Genomic DNA, 21,877 nt, shown 5'->3' with positions numbered 1-21,877 from the left:
TGGGTGATCTTTAAGGTCCCTCCCAGCCCAACCCAGTCTAGGACTCTACGATTCTAAACCAGTCCTAATCTCCTCACCCAGCAGCAGATGTCCCTTTGGTTCACCGTTGTTCTGTGACAGTTGATTTGGGTCATCTTGTACTCAGGTGCCACAGTCAACTCCAGATACGTAGGAGGAGCACGTGGCTGGGAGAGGGAGGGGGATAAGACAGAAGTGGGAAAGGAGAGAAAGGTGGCAGACTGGTTTGTAGCTTTTAGCACTTAACAGAAAGCTTCCAGATATTTGCAAGTGTTTCTTACTTGCATTTGTTGTACCACATAGCTGGAGTAGCGTATAAGTAGGAAGAGCTGTGCAAAATTACCAGTGTTCCTCTGGCACCTTCCCTGCTTCCTTCCCTAAAGGCGTGAGAGCAGGTTTGCTTTGTGTCTGCCACGGAGGGCAGCGAACTGAAGCTACGTGCTCGTACTTACTCGGAGGCAGCTTCGTGTGGGGCTGCAGAGTATTACTACTGAGAGAACTAGGGGCTGAGACGTAACGTCCTTAAAGACATACACGGCGTACGGCGTGACTGTGCTCTCCAATGGGATTCCAAGAAATTTCAACTCACTTTGTCACATCATCTTTGTGGTATGTCTTGCATTTTTCTTTCAAATACTTAGAAATCTTCATTAAATTATCTGTATTAGGAAATTTACAGTTAAGAAACTGTTGGTGGAGTGTTCCAAGACATAATAGTGAGTTTGTTTTGATCACCTGCCTTCATCTGATTGCCCTAGTGAGGATTCTGATCTTGACAGTTCTCTTTGCTCCCACCTCATCATTTAGATTTCTTTGAATGTACATTTTGGCAATACTTGGATTGCCAGTAAATTCTATGACATTGCAGTGTTTAAAAGTTAAATGTATGTGTAAAGTATTTTTTTAATGATGATTACTGGTGTATATGACAATAAAAGGGTTTTTTTTATGTTAAGCTTTGAAGAGAAAATGCTTTTAATTAACAAAGAGTTGGACGAAATAGAAACCAGTGAATTCTGCCTTTAGTTGGAGAGAAAACAAGAAACTACACATGCACTCACACACACACATGAAATGTAGGAACTACTCTGCTGTGCTGAATCAGTGTCCCTTATTCAGAGGAGTAACTTTGTTTCTGTAATTAGAAATGGATTGAAGTACTGCACCTTGGAAACTTTACCTCTAACGTTGCTAAATTCACGTCCTTGTTAGGAGAGAAGGTGGACTGATTCACAATTTATACACGGCGAACTCTCCGCTGCCAGGGAGATACGTGAGGCTGGAATTCCAGATTGTAGAAGAATCTGTTCCCTGGGTGGGCTGGTTAACTCACAGCCTGCGCTAGCTGTTGGTAACTAGCAGGTCATCTTTAATTTGAACCAGCTCCTGCAAATGATCTTGTTTATACGGGGAAAGGGAAGGGGATCACACGTCTTCAAACTACACGGGCACATTCATTCCTAATGCGCAATAACAACAACCAACTCTGAAAAACAAGGGAGAATAGATGTGTGCAAACTTCATTGGGGTTGGGTGGGGTTTAGGCAATTCACTGCTCCTTTTGCACTAATACTACTATTTTTAGTTAAAAATCAACATTTTTTGAGTGCGGAGTTATTTGAATGGATCAGGTAGAATTGACCTTCATTTCTTACCCATGTAAACAATGAGTAAATGTATAGCCCACAATATCAAGAGAAATGCACAACATCTAACATTTTAATCTGCTGTAGTTCTTCATTTATGGCCTATCGGGTTTTTGAAACAGCGGATTCATTACCTTCTGTAGCAGGCTCGGGTTAACATTTTATGCTTCTTTTCTTGATTAAATTAAACTCTAACCCTGAAAATAGGGATGATTGAGTCAGTGGTTGCTATGGAAATGTTAATTTGATACATAAAGCTGTAGTTGCATGTTTGTTTCCCCCTGATTTGCAGCTTCTCCTAAACCTCTCATCATTGGTAACTGCTGCCTTTTGCAAGGCATCCAGAAGGATGGTGAGTGTCCCGTAACCTGCTTCAGGCCAAACGAGCTAGATAAGCTTAATAATTTAAATGGGTGATCCAAGCTAACTTGTCTGAATTTTTGCCTGAATGATAAGATAGTGCCTGTATGAGGTATCTGCTGGCTCGGTAGCGGAGGTGGCAGCACCCTGGCAGAAAGGCAGTTGGCAGCTTCAGGTGGTTAAGTTGTCTTCTCGCTCATCTTAACTTTGTACGAGATATACATCTGCTTGCTTAGTGGTTTTGGGACAAGAGCTACACTTACATCTTACAGCAAACTTAGTAGCAGGCTTTCGTACCTAGCTAAAACTCGTTTTGTGGTGGTTTAACCCAGACTACGTTCTTAGCAATGCTTGTTTCAACCATTGATTAGCCCCTGTTCATCGGAGGTGAGGGGGTGGGACAAGGAATATTTCAGGTTTTGAGAAGAACTGCCCTTCTGAGAAGGGCAGATTTTCATTTTGGCAATTGGGACAGTAGGAGGTGCAGTTCAGGAAGACGATCTCTAGCTGAATGGTTCATATTGACTTTGGCTTACCACAAATTGCTAATCTCCTTCCTGGTCATCATCAGATGAATGGTTTTTCTTTTTTTCACTTTAAGGAAGGAGAACTACAGTTTTCCATTTGAGGTTTTACTGCACAATGGAAGATTCTTGCCTCTTCTACCTCAGAAATGAATGAAGCAAGTTCAGGTACTTACCTATTCACTGACTGCGTGTCCAATCCATATACATACAATTTTCTAAAAATAGAGATAATGCTCTTCTGAAAAAATCAGCTGATGTCATTAGAAAACACACTGGTGTCTCCCTACATCTAACTCCCTCAACTCTTCAAGTCTTAAATAACAGCAGCGTACTTCAAAGTTAAATAAAAGTTGAGATCAAATCCAAGTTGAGTTCGGAGTTTAATTAGATGTATACCAGTCTGACCATCTCAGAAAGACAGATCAGGCTGGCCAAAAAAGTAGTAAGATGGCTATCTCTAAAGGTGCTCAGAGGAAAGCATAGCCTGTGGAATATAGGGGGGGGGGGGGGAAGTGCGTTTTTTAATACAGTATACAGGCATTTGCAAGAAGCCGTCTATTTTAAAAGTTATAGCTGAGCTTGGGTTTTGTCATTCTTGCTGAAATGTGTCTGGAGGATTATGTGCTGATCTGGAGGAACGGAGAGGTTCAGGAGGGGGTGTGTTTCCTGGGAGAGAGGCCAAAGGTGGCTTGTAGCAGGGCAGTAGGCCTGTTCCCTGTGTTGTGTTTGAAACAAAATACCAAATCAAGTAGGCTTAAATCAAACCTGCTGTATTTTAAACATATCTATGTGAGGAACTGGAAGAAAAAATGTGGTTGTAGAAGTTTGTAGGTGTGGAAAAGAACGCAGCAAAGAACTTCTTTTGGCGCCCTGAATACCAGGGATGAGGTTAGGTCTGGGGGAAAGGTCCCTGGCGTTGGGAACCAAGACCACATCTTCGTGCCGAGGACAGGACAGGGACATTCTGAACCACTTATTTTCACTGCAAGAGGAAGCCGTCTGGTTGCAAGGAACCCGACCTTTATGGAAGGTTCTCCTATCAAGATTTTCTCTTGCTTCTTAACTGTTGAGATAAAATCCAAAGCATTCTTTGTTTGGTTGTGTATATAAACTGCTCCATCCATAGTCGGGGTTTAAGATACATTATCTACGTTGTGATGACTCGCATAAAATCTGTGCCTAGCCTACTGCAGAGCAGTGCTCTCTGTGCAACTCCAAATAGGCAGGAGTGCCAAGTAAGAGGATGCAGTTTGTTGCTGGACAATTAATCAGGAGTCTCATATTAACTGGGATGTGTCCTTCAGGAAGAACTTCACAGCACCTTTGTCTTGTGAGGCTCTTTGGTTAATTGGCATGATTATTTCTTAATTGCAGCCTTAACTGACACTGCTTTTGCATTTAATCAGATCGATAATGTTGATAATGTTTCAAAACCCTAGAGCTAATCCATACTGAAATAATTTTACAGTCCCAGAAAATGAAGACTCTAATTCTGTTTTGTAACATTAAATAACACTGTTTATATTCTTTAAAAGTAATGTGTGTGATGTAGCCTTGGAGGCTGGCAGTTTTCAACTGTTATTCCTTTTGAGTATGAAAATTGGAGCTCTAAGACAGCACCTCGTTAAAATACTTCACCAGCTGTTTCAAAGCTGATGGATTCCAACTGGAAACTTAAGTAAGTTTGTGATAAGGAAGAGTCGATAGAGACCTTGTGAGCAGTCTGTACAGGTGCCGTAAGGTGTTTGCTGTAAAACTACAGTAATCATGAGAACTGTCAAAATGCAATGGAGTTGTTAAAACACTTGTCCTACTTTTACTTTACCATAATGGTCATCTTTCTTGACATGTATATTTAGAATTATCAAATCCAATGCAAAACTGAGCAACAGTCCCAACCAGGTGTCCTGAGACACTCTGTGTAGCTCAGGATGGAGTTTAAAGGAGCTACTACTCATAAATGTGTCCACAAAGTTTAGACTGTCATTTCATAAAAGCTAATTCTGCCTGTAATGCTAAAGTATTTACCTGCTGGCATATAATTTTGGCCTGGAAAGGTGAATTTTTATGTCAATTATTAGTCATGAACCAAACCAGACAAAGGTTCACAAGGGGCACATATTGGGAAGCAGGGAAACCGGTGCCGTGGAGTTACTGAAGGTGATCATCTATGCTGGGTATCACTTTTTTGGTGCAAGCCTGAGGCGAGCACTGCTGAAGCATGCCTTGAACCCAAAGTGTTACGTGGAATGGGTACTCTGGGGAGGAGTGCTTGGGATGATAAATGGCCTGTCAGCGCAGAGGCCTGGACAGCCGCTAACTCTCCTGGAAGTGTGCCATGTGGTCAGTCGTCACCAGTTTCTCCTTTTGCAGAATGAAGTTCTTTTCCCTGCTGGGAGAAATCATTTTTCTGTGGAACTCCAAAACGTGGATTTTGGCCAGACTTCATGAGCCGAGGCTGACACTGACAGTGCCGCCGGCTCCTTCAAAGAGTTTGGTGAGTGAGTTACCTGTCTCTGCGCTGGAATGGAAGCTGTGAAGACAGAATACACACGCTCACGCACGAGTACGGTTGTTGTCATTCCTAGCTATATGTGGAAGTGCTGAGTAATGTAGCAGAGTGCTGAACTCTTTTATTCCCTTGAAAGACTTCAGTGGTATCATCTGGCACAGTAAAGCTGTATTAAAGCTCCTTGTCAGGTACCCACCCAGAGATACTATTTTGCACTCACTGATAATCTGATAGCCAGCTCTGAAAGGTGGAAAAAAGAATTGTAATACACTTTTGAAAATTATAAGGTACTACATATATTGGGGGAAAAATAGAGGTATAAAAGAAGCTTTGATATGCCTTTCCTTAGAGAACTCCAATATTGTCTGTATTGGGTGGAGGTTATGCAGCTGTTTTTATCCTAATGTTAACGTATTAAGTTAGAGGAATCTTTCCACTTAATTGAGCAAACACAGGAGAGTATTTATGTAACTGAAGATCTGCAACTGCCAGTAGACTTAATTAGGAGAGGAATGATTAGGCAAATAGTAGTGTCCAAATAGTCCCAATAGAAAAATGTATTGTAAACCCAATAGAAATCTCACTAACGTTGTCATTGGTGATGAGCTGTGCCTTTTGCAGTAGCGTAAAGGGAGGGAAATGTGGAAGGATCTCAGTGGGCTGTCAGCTTGGGTATGAAGCAGAAACAATATCAAGGTTTTAAGCTGTCTAGTCTCATTATTGTCACTTAGTCATGGCTGCAGCTCCGCTACCTGCTTAAAAGCCTTCCTTGATTGCATGAGCCACTTTATGGCAAAATAGGTACAAAAGAGAAAATTTCAGGTTAGTACTTGTTATAGAATTGTTGCTTCACGCATCAGAAACAAATTGCCTCCTACGCCGAGCAGATAACCAACTTAAAAATGAGACCAATTAAGCTTATTTCAAATACTTTTGCTTGAATTCAACAGCTTACTGGTTCAAAGAATGGAAAAGTTAATGAGCGTATTATCTAGACTTTCCATTGTAATTGTACTCATACAGTGGATAAAAAGACAAGCTAATTAATGTGACGTCATATTTATAGTGGCTGTCCTAGGAAGTAGTCGCTTTGGTTCCTGGTCTGTCATACGGCCAGCGAGGGAAAATATCTTAGACATGGTTCTCTGGGGTAAGCTGAGGGTGGGTGCTGTAACAGAGAAGCTGATCTCCCTATTTTTCCCCCGTTTTGTCATCTGATAACCTTTTCAGCTCTGTTACAAATTACTGTATTGCCTTCCTCTTTACAATACTGTACAATACTGAGTGCATTTTTCAAGGTTGTTTCTTAGGTGCACTGGAATGTTATACATCGCTACAAAACCCTGTACTGTGAGAATATCTTATCAAAACCTATCAGTAAAACCAAAGCATTTCACAGATCTCAGAGACTCCAACTTGGGAAAGAGGTAAGTGTTCCTCAGAAATAACCTCCTCCTTGTTGTCCATCCGAGGCACGGAGAGGTTCGGGGGGCTGCTTGAGGGTCACAAACACCATCTGGAGCAATGCTAGTCATATGAATTGTCTCACAGGACCCTAGTTTCTAACCAGGTTGGAATCATGGCCTTCATTCCTCTACCAGTGAGCTACAAGGCCACCCTGATTTGAACTGTTAACAGGATTTTGTTTGGGTTTTTGATCAAAAAAGAAGTTTATTTTATTTTTAGCAATGGGTAAATTAATCCACATCAAAGTGTTTGAGGCTGACAGCTCTGGAAAACTGATGTTTCTCTTGGTCATAGTGAAAGTTTACAGTAACAGTTGCGAGCATTTTGTATTTATCTATTCTACTTCCTCTATTAGCTACAGTTGCTGATGTTTTTAATTAACTTTTTTTAATTAATTAACTTTTAATTAACTACTTTCCTGTTATGGAGCAGCTGTGGATAAATATCACTTAAGCAGGCCTCTTTCTTATGTGCGGGTTTTTTAAATGTGACTATAAAATATTAATTCTGGATTCCTGGGGCTGTGTTCAGGCATACGTATCTCTTCCTTAGTGGAGACAGACAGCCATCCAGGTGAGATTTTTGTGACTGTTACTGTATACAGTGTGTATGAAAAGAGGGTGCAGAGAAACGATGGGAATAGTTGTCTCTGAACATGGCCTAGATGAGAAGGCAATGCTCCGTACTTTACAGTCCAGTCCAGGATACCTGAAAATGTGGGATTCTGATTTCTTATAATACTCTGAATTTGATGCCAATTATTAACTAATTATTTGTGGTGTTAGTGGCAAAATATTTCTTTTGGTGCTTTCTAAACACAGAGCTTTTGTACTCCTGCCCAGAATTCCTAGGAGGGTGTACGGAAGAGCTGTGCCATGGGTGAGCAGCAAGACTGGTGCCTCTGGAAGGAGCTGGAGGCACTGCACACCCCAGCGCAGCAGTGTGACACACGCAACACGTGCAGCAGTTACATCCAATACGTCTGGGGAGCACTGAACACCTGCAGTGGGGACACGGCAACGGTGGCAGACGTGCAGCAGCTCCGATGCATATAAAAAATCCTAGTCGCTGTGCAAACACTGTGCAGTTAAAGAAGGGTGGCTTCTCTCCAGTGCTCTTGAACAAAGCATGTGATGGCGTTGTGCTGTGCAAGCATGACTAAGGCCAGTACTTTCAGAACTGACGAGACTTATTGGCGTGAAGGATCTCTTTGCAGCCAGCATACACTGAACACAGACTTTCCATCATTTTCTTTATGTGCAAGCGAGACAGAGCTGGACAGAGCTGTACTGCTGAACCCTTCAGGGCTATTTAGATCCTAGAAATCTGGGAGAAACAGAGAATAAACCTTAAGCCCATCCAGAGAAGCAAGCAGAAAACTTTTTCTTTGTGTGCTTTTTTTTCTTCTCACCAGAAAGAAAACACTTCCTGGAGCATTCAAACAGTAGCCCAACTAAATTTTAATACTTTTTTTTCCAGGAAATTTTTTTTCTGATATCCAGAAGTGTTTTTTCAAAGTAGAATCCAGGCTAATGCAAGGACAGGAACTGTGGATTTTGAATAATGGGATAATTGAAATAATCTGGGACACAATGGGAGTCTGATTCAGACATAAGTAATTGAAAGTTAGTGCTGGAGAGCACTTCCCTGTGCTTCGGGAAAGTTAAACAGCCAGGTGAAGCATAGGTCTGAACAAGCGTTAACTCCTCTGTGGTGTGTCAGCTGATGAGCATCCTCCCTCCAGACCTCCTGGCTGTGTGTCCTGCCTTGCCCTTTTCACCACTAAATCAGAGAAGAATAATCCAGTGTAACTTGTTAAGCCATTTTTCTGTAAATCTCTCGTGCATTGGCTATAATTTTATCATAAATTCACAGAAGGGAAAAAAAAAAAAAAGAAAGAAAGAAAGAAAAAAAAACCAAAACCCCAAACAAACAACCCAGTGAGAGGCTGATGGCTGAAAAATCCAGAAGGGAAGCGGAGTGAAGATGAGAATGTGGAAAGCATGGAGGTTACTTCAGGAGGAGACTGTGAATGAAGGTGTTCAAAGGGCAACCTTAGTCAGCAGTAATAGGAGTTATTCACAAAAAAACTACCCCACCCTACCAAACATTAACAGATCTAGTCACATTCACGTGAGGGCAGAAGCAGGGAGTCAGGAGGTTAACTGGTGTGCACCCCTTGGCTCTTCTTACATTTTGCATGTAAACCAGTGCACCTTGGCAGGGAGCCTACTGTTAGGACTTTAATTCAGCTGTGCCAGCGAGAGCAGCCGTTTCCATACCCTGGTGCTGTTCACCCCAGTTTCAAGGCTCATAACCCTACTTAGGTAAATGAGCTTCATCGGGTTCATGCCGTCGGCGGTTAGACGTGGAGGCCCTGCTGCTTGGGCAACTGTTGTGCTGAAGGGACTCTTCAAAAAGTCTTGTCTTTCCGTAGCTCATGAAATGTAATCTCGGAAGCATGGTTTCAGCAAACTCAGGGCTGCTGCGCTGCACACTGGCTCCCCTGCCCACGTTTTACAGCACAGACAATTCATTCACGATTTACACAAGTCAAATTACTAATCAAAACCATAATGACTTAAAAACGGAGCAGTGCCTGAGGTGGCTGGAGGGCTCGCTGCTGTGCCGTGCTTCCTGCCCGGGCATGACACCAAGGGGCATCGGCTGCCAGAGGGTGCTGGGGAGCTGGGGGGCTGCTGGGGGGGCACCTCCAAGGCAGCCAGGCTAGCACAGGACGCTTACACTATAGCTTGTACTAACTCTTAATTCAAAAATTGTTGAAAGTCAAATCTCCTCCTAGTTCTGAGTATGAGCCAATTTTTTTTCTATGCGAACTTAATCGTTTCTCGCTCGTGTTTAGAGTAGATTGAGTTGAAGTTGTACTTTAACGTAAGTTAAAGTACTGATGATGCTTTTTCCCCTCCTCCTTTCTCTTTTTCCCAGTAGTAAAGGCTTGAGGCTGTGGGTCAGCAGGGGGACAGAGCTGCAGGCTCACGGGGAAGCAAGCTGCTCGCCCTTTCCACGCCTCGGCTGTGCGGGGTCATAGTGCCTCGCTGCGTCCCGTGTTCTCTCATCTCAGTGTAGCGCCTCTTGAAACTCTTCAGAATAACATCCAACAGACTGGGAAACACTAATCCAGTAAATAAAAACCAGGTCACACCTCAAAATCATGTGCAAATTCAATGCAAGCTGCTTTCTAAAGTAGGAGGCTGTGATAGTCTTTTATTTGTGTAATAGAGGTGTTTCCCTAAGTAAGAATGGATTCTAACCTGACATTGAGTTATAATACGTGCAGTCACGACCGAGCAGGCGCGTATTTTCTCTGTGTGGCTGGCATCTGCAGAGGAACAAAACCTGCACCAGGGAAACGTTGCCATCAGTACCCCAAAGCTTTTACTTCTCTGCATTCAGCAACGGGCGTCACGCAGACCTAAAACTGGGGAAGTGCTTGGAACAGTTTTTGTTTCACTCTCTCCTCCTCTTTCTCAGAAAATGCAAACTGTTAGGCATTGAAGGTATGTTTTGGAGAGGCTGCATTTTGATGCGTGAAACCTTTAGCTTGTCTTGGGTTTGTCCACTTTATTTATGAAGGCAAGGCAGAGCAGTAGTTTAAAGATAAACAGGATTAGAGACTGTCTACCCCAAACGCTGATTTGCAGAGATCTCTTCTGTAATTCTGACTAGTATTACTACATACTAGATAGGCTATCACAAACTGGCATGAACACAAGTTTGCTAATCTAACAGATTTTATTATAAATTAAGAAAAATTAAGAAAAAAATATTATGCAAGGATTTTTGTTTAAAGCAGTTTTTCAGAGGAGCATAGTGTTTGCTCAGCATGTTTACTGAGCCACTGAAAGCAGTTAAATATAGATACCTAACTCTTCTTTGCATAGATACCTAATTCTTTTTTCCTTTCCTCTTATAATACTTGACAATTAAGCTCTTACTTTTGTCAGTTTTTCTATTTCCTGAATACGGGAGCAACAGTATTACACGATGAAAAATATGCCAAAGGAGAAACGGAGGGGTTGGGAATGCAATGGAAGTATGGATTTATTTTTAAAAAGAGGAAAAAAAAAATTGGCAGAAGTTATTGCACGTTCTTTGAGCACCGAGTGCTCTGCACGTGTGTTTGTTTCCGCAGCCTTCAGGAGCCCGCCCGGCCGGGGCTGCCAGGGCGAAGGCTGTGCCGGGTCTCACCCCCCCCGCACCCCGATCCCCTGCAGGAGCCCAGAGAGCTTCGGAGGGCGAAATGCAGAAGGTGGAAAGCTGCAGGCGGACAGGGACAGGCTCGGCCCTGACACGTGTGGGCACAGCTCCTGCTGGCTTGGCCAGGAGCTGCCTTCCAGGCAAAGCTGAACGAGGTCCAAAGCGTGGTGTAAGGCTGCGGCAGCGCTAGTGCAGACCTGCCGCGGGTAAGTTAGGCTGCAAGACCGTGCTGAAGCTTTTCCGTCCCAGAAAACTGGGAGAAAGTGGGTTCTAGTTAAGTGGCCTTAGAGTAGTTCTTTATTTTTGACAATTGTTGGATGTTTATAGCGCTTCTTGTATGAAATAGCTGGGGTGTTAAATCACAAAACAGTAGAACAAAGGGGGGGCGTAAATTTAAACTGGTTAAAAGAAAGTGCTTTCCTTGTCCCAGTAAGAGAGTGTAGGGGCAGGCTGTATCAGTTGGTCTGATCGGGGATTAGACAAATGTGTGATGACAGATCCATAAACGAACGGGAATGGTTAGCAGGGGGGGAGTATGCTAACTCATGATGCAGGATTGTGACAGAAATGTTGAAAAGAATTTGCTCAACAACCAGGCATAAGCCTACTGGAAAAAGAGGTTTCGATGATCTTTCTGTTTAAAATGATGAATTTTAGCTGGAATTATGATATGCACTGCATTTCTTCCAGAAGATGAGATTGTAGTGGTACCACTGTAATGTGATAGGAAAATGTCATCTGATTTCTTGCCTGCCCCCGCCACCTCCCAAGGCTTGTCAAAGCATTATAAAAATGTTTTCATTTATAGTGTGTATTGATAAGGAGTGCCAGAGAGTACTTGTGATCTTATTTTTTTCTGCTTTTCTTCACACTTGGAAGCAAGTATTTTTTATTTGTTTACAAACTGCTGAGTTTAGTTCCACGTTGTTACATAAAAATTGGTAAATCTGACTTGACACCTACATTCAGTTAACCACAGGAAGTTTTTCACTCGGCAAACATTGCAACATTTGAAATATTCCTTCCTTCTTGGTATTGAACCAAAATTTTCTCTCATTAAAACTACTTTCAGTTACATTTTCTTTAAAGGCACCTTGTTGGCAGCTGTTACATTAAGAAGAGAAAACGTTCAATTCACTGCAATTGATCTATAGTAAAATCGATTTACAAACCAAATAACTTTCGCTTACAGTGAAGCAATCTCAGTTATACAAGACAACCTTTCCAGGTGCAAGATGTTTTCAAGTACAAATCACCTGTAATTTTACAAGACAAAGAGTAGATTTTTAGATAATAGATTTTTAGATGGTATCAGTGACTCCTATAGAGAAACTGGTTAGAAAGTCTGCAAGAGGGGACGCAACCCTTGCAATAATTCTGCCTGGATCACAGTGCTGATCAGTGTGAGAAAGAGGTGATCAGGCTAGAAGTCTTCAGTTCAGAAGAAAGGCAACTCGGGATGTGACAGAGGTTACAGAACCGTTAGCGAGGTTAGAGAAAGACTAACGCTTCAGCACCTTCTAACACAAGAACTTCAGACACATGGCATCAGCCTGACAGAGTCAGGACATGGACTTGATGAGATACGTGGTGGAGGTGTGAAGCTCATTCCCAAAGGCTGTTACAGTGAGAGTGAAGTGAGTGCTCCATGGAACAGAAATATGCTGAGGACTGCAAAATGTATGGAGCCCCACCCGACTCAGGAGGTTCCCTGAGATGAAAATCGTCACAGTGTGGACGAGCATTTGGAGAACGTGTTGTATATTTGTAATTTGTGCCTTGCCCTTCCTCTTCCTTACCGTTTCATATGGCAATGTCAAAGACAGTATGCTAGTCTAGCTTTTGGTCCGACTTGATTGAACTAACCTCAGTTGTCTAAGTTATGTCCCGATTTGGTAAATAAGAAAGGATGTGACCTTGAAGTAGGTTCTTAGAATGACTTTTTTAATTATTATTATTTTGGGGGTGGGGTGGGGTGGCTGCCATGCAAAAAAGACTGCTGGACGTTTGAAGCAAAGAAAACAGAGTAAGGCTTCAAGTAGGTGTCACATAGCTGGGTTGTAACCATCTGTCTTTGTGCTTCTACTGACAGATTCCATGATCAAGGACACGGGCCCTGCGGACAGGCAGAGGGTACCCAGCAGGCACACAGCAGAATTTGTCACTCGTCTGGTGAACAGACTCCAGTCGTGGGCTTAAGTCACTTTGCAGAAGTGACTCTGCTCCGTCCAGGTCTGTATCGAGAATCCTGTGGAAACAAATTGTATAAATGCAGGAGGCAAAGAATTTTCTCTCCCATCCTTCCCCAAATGGGAAGCGGGCTCACTGCTCAGGAACGGCACAAGCGGGATTAGGGAGGGCGTGGAAGCGGGTCTGGATTTGGAAGCAGCACTGCTGTGAATGGTTGCTGCTTTTTGGGCTAATTAGGGACAGCAACTGACTGACATAGTTCATTTGTGCAAAGAAAAGGGGTTGAGCAAGGTAATGAGGAAATGCTGGCCTAGGCAGGTCTCTGCGATAGCAGCGAAGAGGAAAAACTACTTTGCCCTTCACTTGGCAGCCGACAGCACTGCTGCACTGACGCAGCTGTTAAGGATAAATGACTATTACATTTTTTTACCACTAACTTGACTCTTCCAAGAAACCTGGAAATAGCAAAATTAGCACATTACCATGATGTTTTGGGGCCTCCTACTCTATTGAAGCAAAGATTATTGACTCAGTTTCCATCTGGACTGGACTCTCAAGTGGAGTGCACAGGGATACTGGTAGGACAGTACTTCTGCAGTACGTCCCTGTTTGAAACTTTTTACCTGACTGAGATGCTTGGGCATGCCAAAAAAAGGCTTTTTTTTTTTTTTTTTTTTTTCTTGGCAGAAGTTGCTGGCCTATGTTTAAAAGAACTATTCTGGAGCTTGGAATTTTAATTATTTTGAATCAACTTTCGGTTAAATTATTGCTATTAAATAAAGTATTCGTTTTCTGGAAAAGACATTAACTGGCTGGGAATAATCCTGCTAGACAGTCTATTTACTTCAGTCTAAATCTGTTGCTGCTAGGCTTTGGCTTTTTTTTCCTAATACTAGGAGGAGGGGTACATAAATCAAAATTTTATTCTGAACTAATTGCCTTGTTCTGAATCGCATAAAATGTTTGATCTTTTTCATTATAATATTTCATGACAGAAGGATCATTAATATTGGAGATAATCTGAAATGCAAAAGTATTTGTTGCACTGTAGATGGAAGTTTCTCTTTGCACACGATTTTACTTTCCTTGTTTCACAGCTAAAACTAGTATGTTGTAGACTGGATATGATGTAGCAGCAATATGGCCTCAAGTGATGCTACGTTGCACCCCAGTTTGACTGAAGAAATAGAGAATTAAGGTACCTTCAGCCCTATCATCTCTAATGAATGTTATTCATATCTGTTCTTTGAATTTCCACAGGCCTTTTCACTTCACACTAGCTCTGTTTGCTCCTCGGGATGGAAAGTCTGTCTGAATTAGGTGCAGTCCCCTGAAACCACAGGCTCCCCTGTAGGAGAAACTGTCAAGGAGGATTCCCCAGGACTTGCACTTTCTGTTTAATTCCTACAGGCCACAAAAATCTCCATTACCTTGAAACAACACATAACCATTTGTACAAAAGAACTGAATTACCAAAGTCTGCAGTGTGTGACAGGAAGGGCACCACCACGTCTCCACTCCTTCAGGAGTTTATGGTGCAATACATCATGATTTTTTTTCACTAAAGAAACACTAAAGTTTATAGCAGTATTTCTAGCCCTACCCAGAAGGTGAAATGAGTGGAGTTCCCAGAATCCTATTAGAATTTGTATCCAGGTTCTGGATGTCTCTCCCTATTTTTCCAAAAATATCTCTTAATTTCTTAAACACAATGTTCTTAACTGAGTTGAGAAGATTATTCAATATAATCCTTTTCTTATGGCCTTTCAGGCACTACAAAGTTACTTGCTTTAGGGCTGGATGACTGGTGAGGCTAAGGTGTGGTTTGCAGTTGGGATTCTTTCATTTTTTATTTTCCTTCTTGAGAATCTGCCTAGGTTTCTTATGCAAAAGTTTAATTTTCATTTTTACTGTAGATATTGAGCCTCAGTAAAAATATTTTTTTTTCAGAGGCTGCATAGAGAGGTAGAATACAGTATAATCATCTCATGCACGTTAGCGTAACTACATGCATGTGAAAAGTGACGGGGGAAGTGCAAAGGGAAAGAGAAAGGAGCTGACTTGAAGGTGGTAGGAACTGGTAAATCGGTCAAAGCAGCACTGTACACGTAAGCATTCTGCTTGTAAATTAATGCTGCTCTAGCTTATATTTATTTTGGTATGTGTGTGAAAACAACTCGAAGATCAGAAAGTCACAGAAGTAGTTCAATAAATGACTAAGATACCGTGTTGGATATTGAAAGAAAATTGCCTCCTCTCCTAAAATGTCAACTGTAGGGTGATATGAAATTACTACAGTCTTTACAAAACTGCATATAAGTTTTCAAGATAAGTTTGTGGGTTTTGGTTTTTTGGTTTGGGTTTTTTTTTTCTGTGTGGTGAAAACAGGATATCCTGATCCAGCAGAAATGAAACAGGCCAAATGTGAATTTTATTAGCCATCAGGTTTTGTCTTGAAAAGAATACAAGGGCTAAGAAAAATTAACCAGAGACATCTGCATTTAATTGAAATTTATGACAGCAAAATGGTCGCTTATATTACAGCAGATAGTTAAAAATAAATTCCTTTTTATCACCCTATGTTTGAATTGAACGTGCTCAGAGCCATTACAAATGCATTCTTGGAAATGAGGGGTGACTGGGTGACAATTTTCTTGTAAGCATGGCTAATTTTTTTTCTAGTGAATGTGATTAAAAGCCTTCCAGGTATTGTGTAGCATCACCTGTTCCTCAACAAAAAGCGGCACTTCTGCCTTGCTGGAGATTTCAAACAATTATGCAGCCATACAAACTGCTTATCTACAAGCTCAACAGAATGTGCTGAAATTTTAATAATGCATAATAAAAGGAAAATTCTGCCCCCTTCATAATATTACCAAGCTATTTGTCTCCAGGTAAGTTTACCAAACCCTAAGTCATCCTGTGCACAGACTGGCCATAAAAAGAAATTACACAAGTTACAACAGAACCCTTTGTGTTGTGTCAGCGTAGCCTCTCTGTAGCCTTAGCCTTCCCTCCCATTTGCCTTGGACTTCCAAGTAGTTTGTATATATTTTGTAAGTGACTTCCAACTGTACTCCTAAGAAAAACTGAGTGATTTGATGATTTGACATATCAAGGTTCTTTAATAAGATTTGTTTAAATTTCTAAAGCTCATCTGTATGAGAAGTGTGGCTGTAAAAGAAAACTATTCTGGTGAAGTTGTTTAAAAACAAAAATAAGGTGGAAATATTTCTAAAAACTTTGCTGCTTTTACAAGCATACTTTACATACACTTAATTTTAATCACGTCCATACAACAGTTACGGTGTGGCTCAGCACAGGTGTATGTTTCCTGACGGATAATACTTGTCATCTACCTGCCCTACAGACGCTGGGTGTTCAATGTGCCACTGTAATGCAACATGAGAGAGTACAACAACAATCAAACAAATAACTTATCAAAGCAAAATTTAGGCTCTAAGGCTTCAAAACATGAAATCGACTGGGCCCAAAGATACCCTTGATCAGTTCAAGAATTATTCCTGTAGTTCTGCGATCTGCTTCAAAACCTGTATGTATGAATCAGATTTGAGGCCGTGGCACGAGAAATACTTAGAAGCAGATGATACACATACAAAAATTGCCATTGTAAAGTTTGAGAAGATGAGCAAGTTTGCTGGCCAGTGGGTTGATCGGTGATCTTCTGAAATAAGAGCTTTTAGTTTCTTTTCCCAGCTTTGATGTGCACTAACTTTGTTATGTTTTGAATTTCAGCTTTGTAAAGTGCTTTCAACTTAATAGTAAGGTGTTATTTGTGGTTGCATCCATTACAAGGCGGGTACTTTCCAAACACTTAAGAAATTCGTAATTCAAGTGATAAAGGAAGGAAACAGAAAAAATTATGATTAAGCCAGATCTAAGTAACACAAATAACACACCAAGGGAAGGTCTTTAAGGAAAATGGGGCTTGCTGACGAGACATGGGTGACTCCATAAGCTTGCAGTGAGAAAGTGAGTATGAGAGCATGGAGATGAAGGGCAATACACAAGGATTCCTCACCGAAAGTGTTGGTGTCAGCTTGGCTTCATGTGTGGCCAAACACACCGACGTTTCAGCTCTGTACTGGCTCAAAGGAGAAAGAGGGAATCCCATCTGTGTCATCTTTCTTTCCCTCCTTCCATGAGTGACGAGCAGACCCAAGCAGTGCCTGGTGCTCTTGTCCAGGACAGGGCACTGTAGTCTGAATTGGTGGTGGGTGCTGCAAGAAGCCAATGGAGAAGGACGCCCCGGGAGGAGGGGGAACGCTAGGTGCCGTAATGGACACCTACGGCTTCAGCACGAATGGATCGTTCACGGCAAATCCCTCTGTCTAGTGGTGAGAACAAAGGGATCACTTTCCAAATGCAAGGATTCTCTGTAATTCTGTCAGGCAGCATGTGACCTGTAATTACGTCCCTATGATGTTCTATTAATTTACACTCCTGCTTTATTTTGCTTGTGTTCAAGCAGATCCATATTATGATGCAAATTTACCAGCAGAATGAAGGCCAAGCTTCAAGTAAGTGTTTATGAGTTTTTGCCATACCTGTTCAAATTGCAAGTCGGGGGGGGGGGGGGGGGGGGGGGGAGGAGGAATCATGCATTCAAACCATAATTAATTTTACGTGTTACTACAGATCTAGATTAATTAATAAAATACAAGCTTCCTGAAGACCAAACCTTTGCAGTTTTTCTGGGTGCAAACTTAGGTTTCATTTACCTGCGTGAGAAGTTTACCCCTGTACCTCTCTTCTAGAGTGGCTTCCCACCGAATAGCTCCCAGCGTAAGCACGGTTCCGATACAAACCTGCGGCTGCCAGTACGAGCTATGTTGCATCTAACACACTGACTATTGCTTCAAGTTTCTAAGTATAGACCATATGGCTATTTCCAAATAAAATAAATATGATGTTGGTCTTACTGTGTTCAGCAGCTTTGTTTCTTAGGAAAGGTGAAGAAAATGGTGTCTTTGGACTTATATTTCATATGACTGCAACAGAGGTACTTGAAATCTCAAGACTTTTTGGCATTAAAATATGGTTTCCTTTGTAAGGATAACGACTGACTCCTGGCTCTGTCTGTAATTGCAAAGGGCATCACCTGCAAATCAACATCGCATCTCACATTTGTTCTTCTGACATAGGAGCACGGGTGTAACTGTTCACAGGCACACACGAGAGAGGTAGCTAGCCGCTCTCCCAACTCTACAAACTTCATACACCACGTCTTTCCGTGGTGGACAGCACCAGGCACGTGATAGTCCTCAGGGAGCTGGAGGGAAAAGGAGACATACTGGAAAAGGGTTCAGACAACGCTGCCTCTCCAAGGGTGCCGCAGTCATGGTGTGACTGGGGCTAGGAGGGCAGGAAAGGCCTTGGATGAGACTTGCGGTTCACCTGGAGCCGTGTGCTGCCTCCAGCAGTGCTGCCAGGAGACCCACCAGCCAGCAGCCGCTTCCCCAGGCCCCTCTCGGCTCTGTCCCCCCAGCGCAGGCTGCCCCTGCTCACTGTGCTCGGAGGTGTCATCACTGATACGTCTAATCCTGCTTCAGACCAGTTGATACAATTTGCCCCTATGTTCTCCTGTGGCAACAAGTTCCAGGAATGCCTTACCTGTGGTGTAAAGTAACTTTTAACTGTTTCACCTCCTCGTAGCTTGAATTGCTGCCTCCTAGCTCCCGATCTAGGGGTGAATTTCATGTTTACCTTACCCGCCTCTTTCATAGGAGGTATGAACCCAGGTATCGAACAGAAACTTCAATTCTAGCTGTGTCTGGAGAACCTGGTTCAGCTGGTAGGCATCTGCATTTTCCGGTGTGCAGAGGCCCTTTAAGTCTCTTTCTAGACATTTCTCCCTCTCCCGTAGTTGGTAAAATAGGAATAACCCCCCCACTGCCATAAACACAAGGCAGCCTTGGCAACGCTGCGATGGCAGCAGCACAGGGCCCCGCCGGGGGGCACGGCCGGGGCACCGGGGCCTTCCCCGGCCCCCCCGCAGCTGCCGGTGCCGTGTGCCCGCTGCTGCTGTGCCCCAGCTCCTTCCCCCCGCTCAGAACCACCGCGGCCGCACCCCCCCGCCGTGGCGGTAGATAAAGGGCCGTTTCTTCCCCTCTTGGCTTCCCTCCGCGGGAACTGAACGACTTTTCCGTTGGAAACTACAAACCGGGGCGGGAGCCAGCAACGCGTGAAACTTCGCCGCGATGGTCTTGGACGCGAGCCAGGCGGGCAGCCGCGGTGGCCAGCCATCCCCCGCCCCGGGCCACGGCCTCCCCCCCCCCCCCCCCCCCCGATCTCGCCGGCGTCCCCCGGCGGCAGCGGTCGCCCACCCCCGAACAAAGCGCGGTCCGCTCCCAGCTCGCCTTAAAAGTTCCATTTTATTTGCAAGGGAGGTGCGGAGGGTGCCCCGCTGTTTGCACACACACACATTTATAAAATTAGCCAACCCCCCCTGCCAAAAACGCAAAGGGGCGGCCGAGAAATAAATAAACCTCTCCCGCCCCCCACCCCCCCGAGGCGGAAGGGCTCCGCGCCGCGCTCCTGCCCCCCCGGCCGCTCGCCAGAGCCGGAGCGGCGCGTCCGGGCGCCCGCGGGGGCTCAGGCGATCCTGCTGCAGAACTCGTCGAAGTCCCTCTCCATGAAAAGCTCGCTCTCGATCACATCGTCCTCGGAGGGGAAGTACGGCTGGCTCTCCTCCTGCGCGGGCCCCGCGGCCACCCCGCCCCCGGCAGCGCGCAGGGCGGGTGGCGAGCGGGCGGCGGGGCCGGCCTCCCCGGCGCACTCCATCAGCGCCCCGCGGGCGTTCTCCAGCACCCCCAGGTACGAGTCCATGTCCAGCGGGTCCATCTCGCAGTCCGACCCGCCGCTCTCGGTGCCCACCGAGTCCGAGCGCAGGTGCATGAGCTGGTACTTCTCCCGCATGAGGAACTGGTTGGTGTTGCGGGGCGCCCGCATGCCCGGTGCCCGCCGGCCCAGGACGTTGACGGGCCGCAGGGAGAGCAGCACCCGCGGCCGCGCGGGCCGGTGGCAGCGGCGGAAGGCGCGGCAGTGCTGCTGCTGCGAGTGCTGGTAGTGGCTGTGCGTGCGGCTGCCCAGCAGCTTCCGTGAGACGCCGGGGTGCCTCCCGCGCCGCCCGGGGGGCCAGCGCGACCGGCTGCCGCCCCGCCGGGGCTCGCCGCCCTTCAGCGGCGGCGGGGAAGCGCCTCCCGGCAGCCCCTCGCCGCGGGCGGGCTCCCAGGCGGGCCGCCGCGCTCCGCCGCCGCACACCATCAGCTCCGCGCGTCGCAGCATCGCGGCCCGTCGATCTCACATGCTCCTCGCCGCCGGGAGAGCTGCCGGGACACCCCCGTCGAACACGTCCAGCGCCGTCACCGCCCCGGTGCGCCTTCTCTCCCTTTCCCCTGGGCTGAGCGGCCGGTCCCCCAAGAGCCCTGCAGCGTCCCCGCTCGCGGGGGCCTCCCCGGGCGCCTCTACCTTTTCACGATCCGCTCTGTTTTTTTCTTGAGCGGAGCCCGTTTACAGCGCATAGCCTGGCTGAAGGGCTGCGGGCTGGGGGGCAGCTTTACCGGCTCCAAGCCGCCGCCTCGGAAAGATGGTCTCGCCTACTCGCCGGCTGGCCGCTGCCGGGCTGTCAGCGCTGCGCCAGGGGACGGCGGGCCCGGGCAAGGCCCACGCGGGGAGCGAGAGGGAGGGTGGGGGGAAGGCGCGCGCACTACACACCACCGACGCCGCCCGCCGCCCCACGCCGACTGACGGCGCGCGCCTACACACACCCCCTACTTATAGAGCCCGGCGCAGCCCAAGTGTCGCGGCCTCGCGGGGGGGAGCACAGCCACTCCTGAGCGCGCCTGTCCTCGCCAAACCTCGCCCGCCGTGGCCGCTGGCCGTGGCCGCCCTGCGCCGCCACCAGCCGCGCCGGGCCGCGCGCTCGTGTCTCCCGGGTTAATCCCGGGATCGTTCCCCCCGCCCGGCGCATCTTGGTTTGGCTCGGCGCTGCGGGAGCGTTATTTTGTTCACCCCGTATTCAGGAAGCCGGTTTGCGCTCAGCTCCTCGCGCAAGCGCCGCTGTGCTCCTCTACGTTGCAGTGGCACTACGCAAACTGCTTAAGCCGCCCGAGAGGCGCTGAAGATGGGCGGGCGTAATGGCTCCGGGGGGAGCCGGAGCCCAGCGGCGGCGCGGGGGACCCGGCAGCGCTCTGGGGCCCGTGCCCAGGCGCTGGAAGGCCGTGGCGCACAGTGCCAGCGTCTGCCGCCCCCCTTCTCCCGTAACTCCTGGCCGCGGCCGGCACCACCCCCGGGGAACGGGGATCTTCCCGCTCCTAGCCCACAAAATGGTGCCCGTGCGGGAGCGACGAGTGACCGCGTGTTCCCCCCCTCAGCGCGGAGGGAGGGGAGGCCTCCACCGCCGTGAAGGCGAAAAGGGGCCCGGCCGGCCGCCTCACGCCGCGGGGGCGGGGAGGGAGACCCGCACCGGTGGGGCCTGTCTCCGGGCCGCCCCGCTACCGGGGGCGCTGCCTGGCTCACCCGGCGACCATAGCCGGCAGCAGGCCGGGGGGCGCGGGCAGGGCGGGGGGCGCGGATCCGCCCCCGGCAGCCGCCGCCCTGGAGGCGCGGGGCGGGCGGCGCTGGGGCCCGGCCGAGGCCCGGGGGGCGGAGGGGCGAGCTGGCCGGTAGCTGGGGGAGGAGGGGAGCCCCCTGTTCAAGCTTTCTGGGGTTTTGTTTCTTCCCTGTAAGCTTTCCAGATGAATCGGTGCTTCTCCAACAGTATTTTGTGAAAAAATAGAGCAGAGACATTCATTCTTAGTTTGGGGGCTGTCCCAGTTACTTATGCTGGACCTTGATCCCTCTGCTACAAATTTCCCTGGATTTTCAAATCCGGGTTTTTTTTTTTTTTGGCTCTGTGGGTAACTGCTGGGCTACTA

General features: G+C 46.3%; 1 long non-coding RNA gene across 5 annotated transcripts in view; it reads left to right on the top strand.

Moving 5' to 3' along the window:
- Nucleotides 1-17,875, top strand: part of LOC121087634 — a 28,810-nt gene extending 10,935 nt beyond the window's left edge. The window contains exons 2-7 of one of the 5 annotated variants that reach the window (XR_005827677.1): nt 2,626-2,716; nt 4,925-5,048; nt 6,362-6,490; nt 7,373-12,980; nt 15,621-17,479; nt 17,598-17,875. This is a non-coding gene — a long non-coding RNA (uncharacterized LOC121087634). Of the gene's footprint in view, nt 1-2,625; nt 2,717-4,924; nt 5,049-6,361; nt 6,491-7,372; nt 17,480-17,597 lie in introns of all 5 variants that reach the window. The other 4 variants (XR_005827678.1, XR_005827680.1, XR_005827679.1 and 1 more) reach the window with 4 other exon arrangements.
- The last annotated feature ends 4,002 nt before the right edge of the window (nt 17,876-21,877 follow it).

This window comes from Falco naumanni, chromosome 4 (genome assembly GCF_017639655.2).
Source record: "Falco naumanni isolate bFalNau1 chromosome 4, bFalNau1.pat, whole genome shotgun sequence".
Lineage (NCBI taxonomy): Eukaryota > Metazoa > Chordata > Aves > Falconiformes > Falconidae > Falco > Falco naumanni.
Note: the sequence above shows the minus strand (reverse complement) of the source record. Positions and strands in the feature narration are given on the sequence as shown.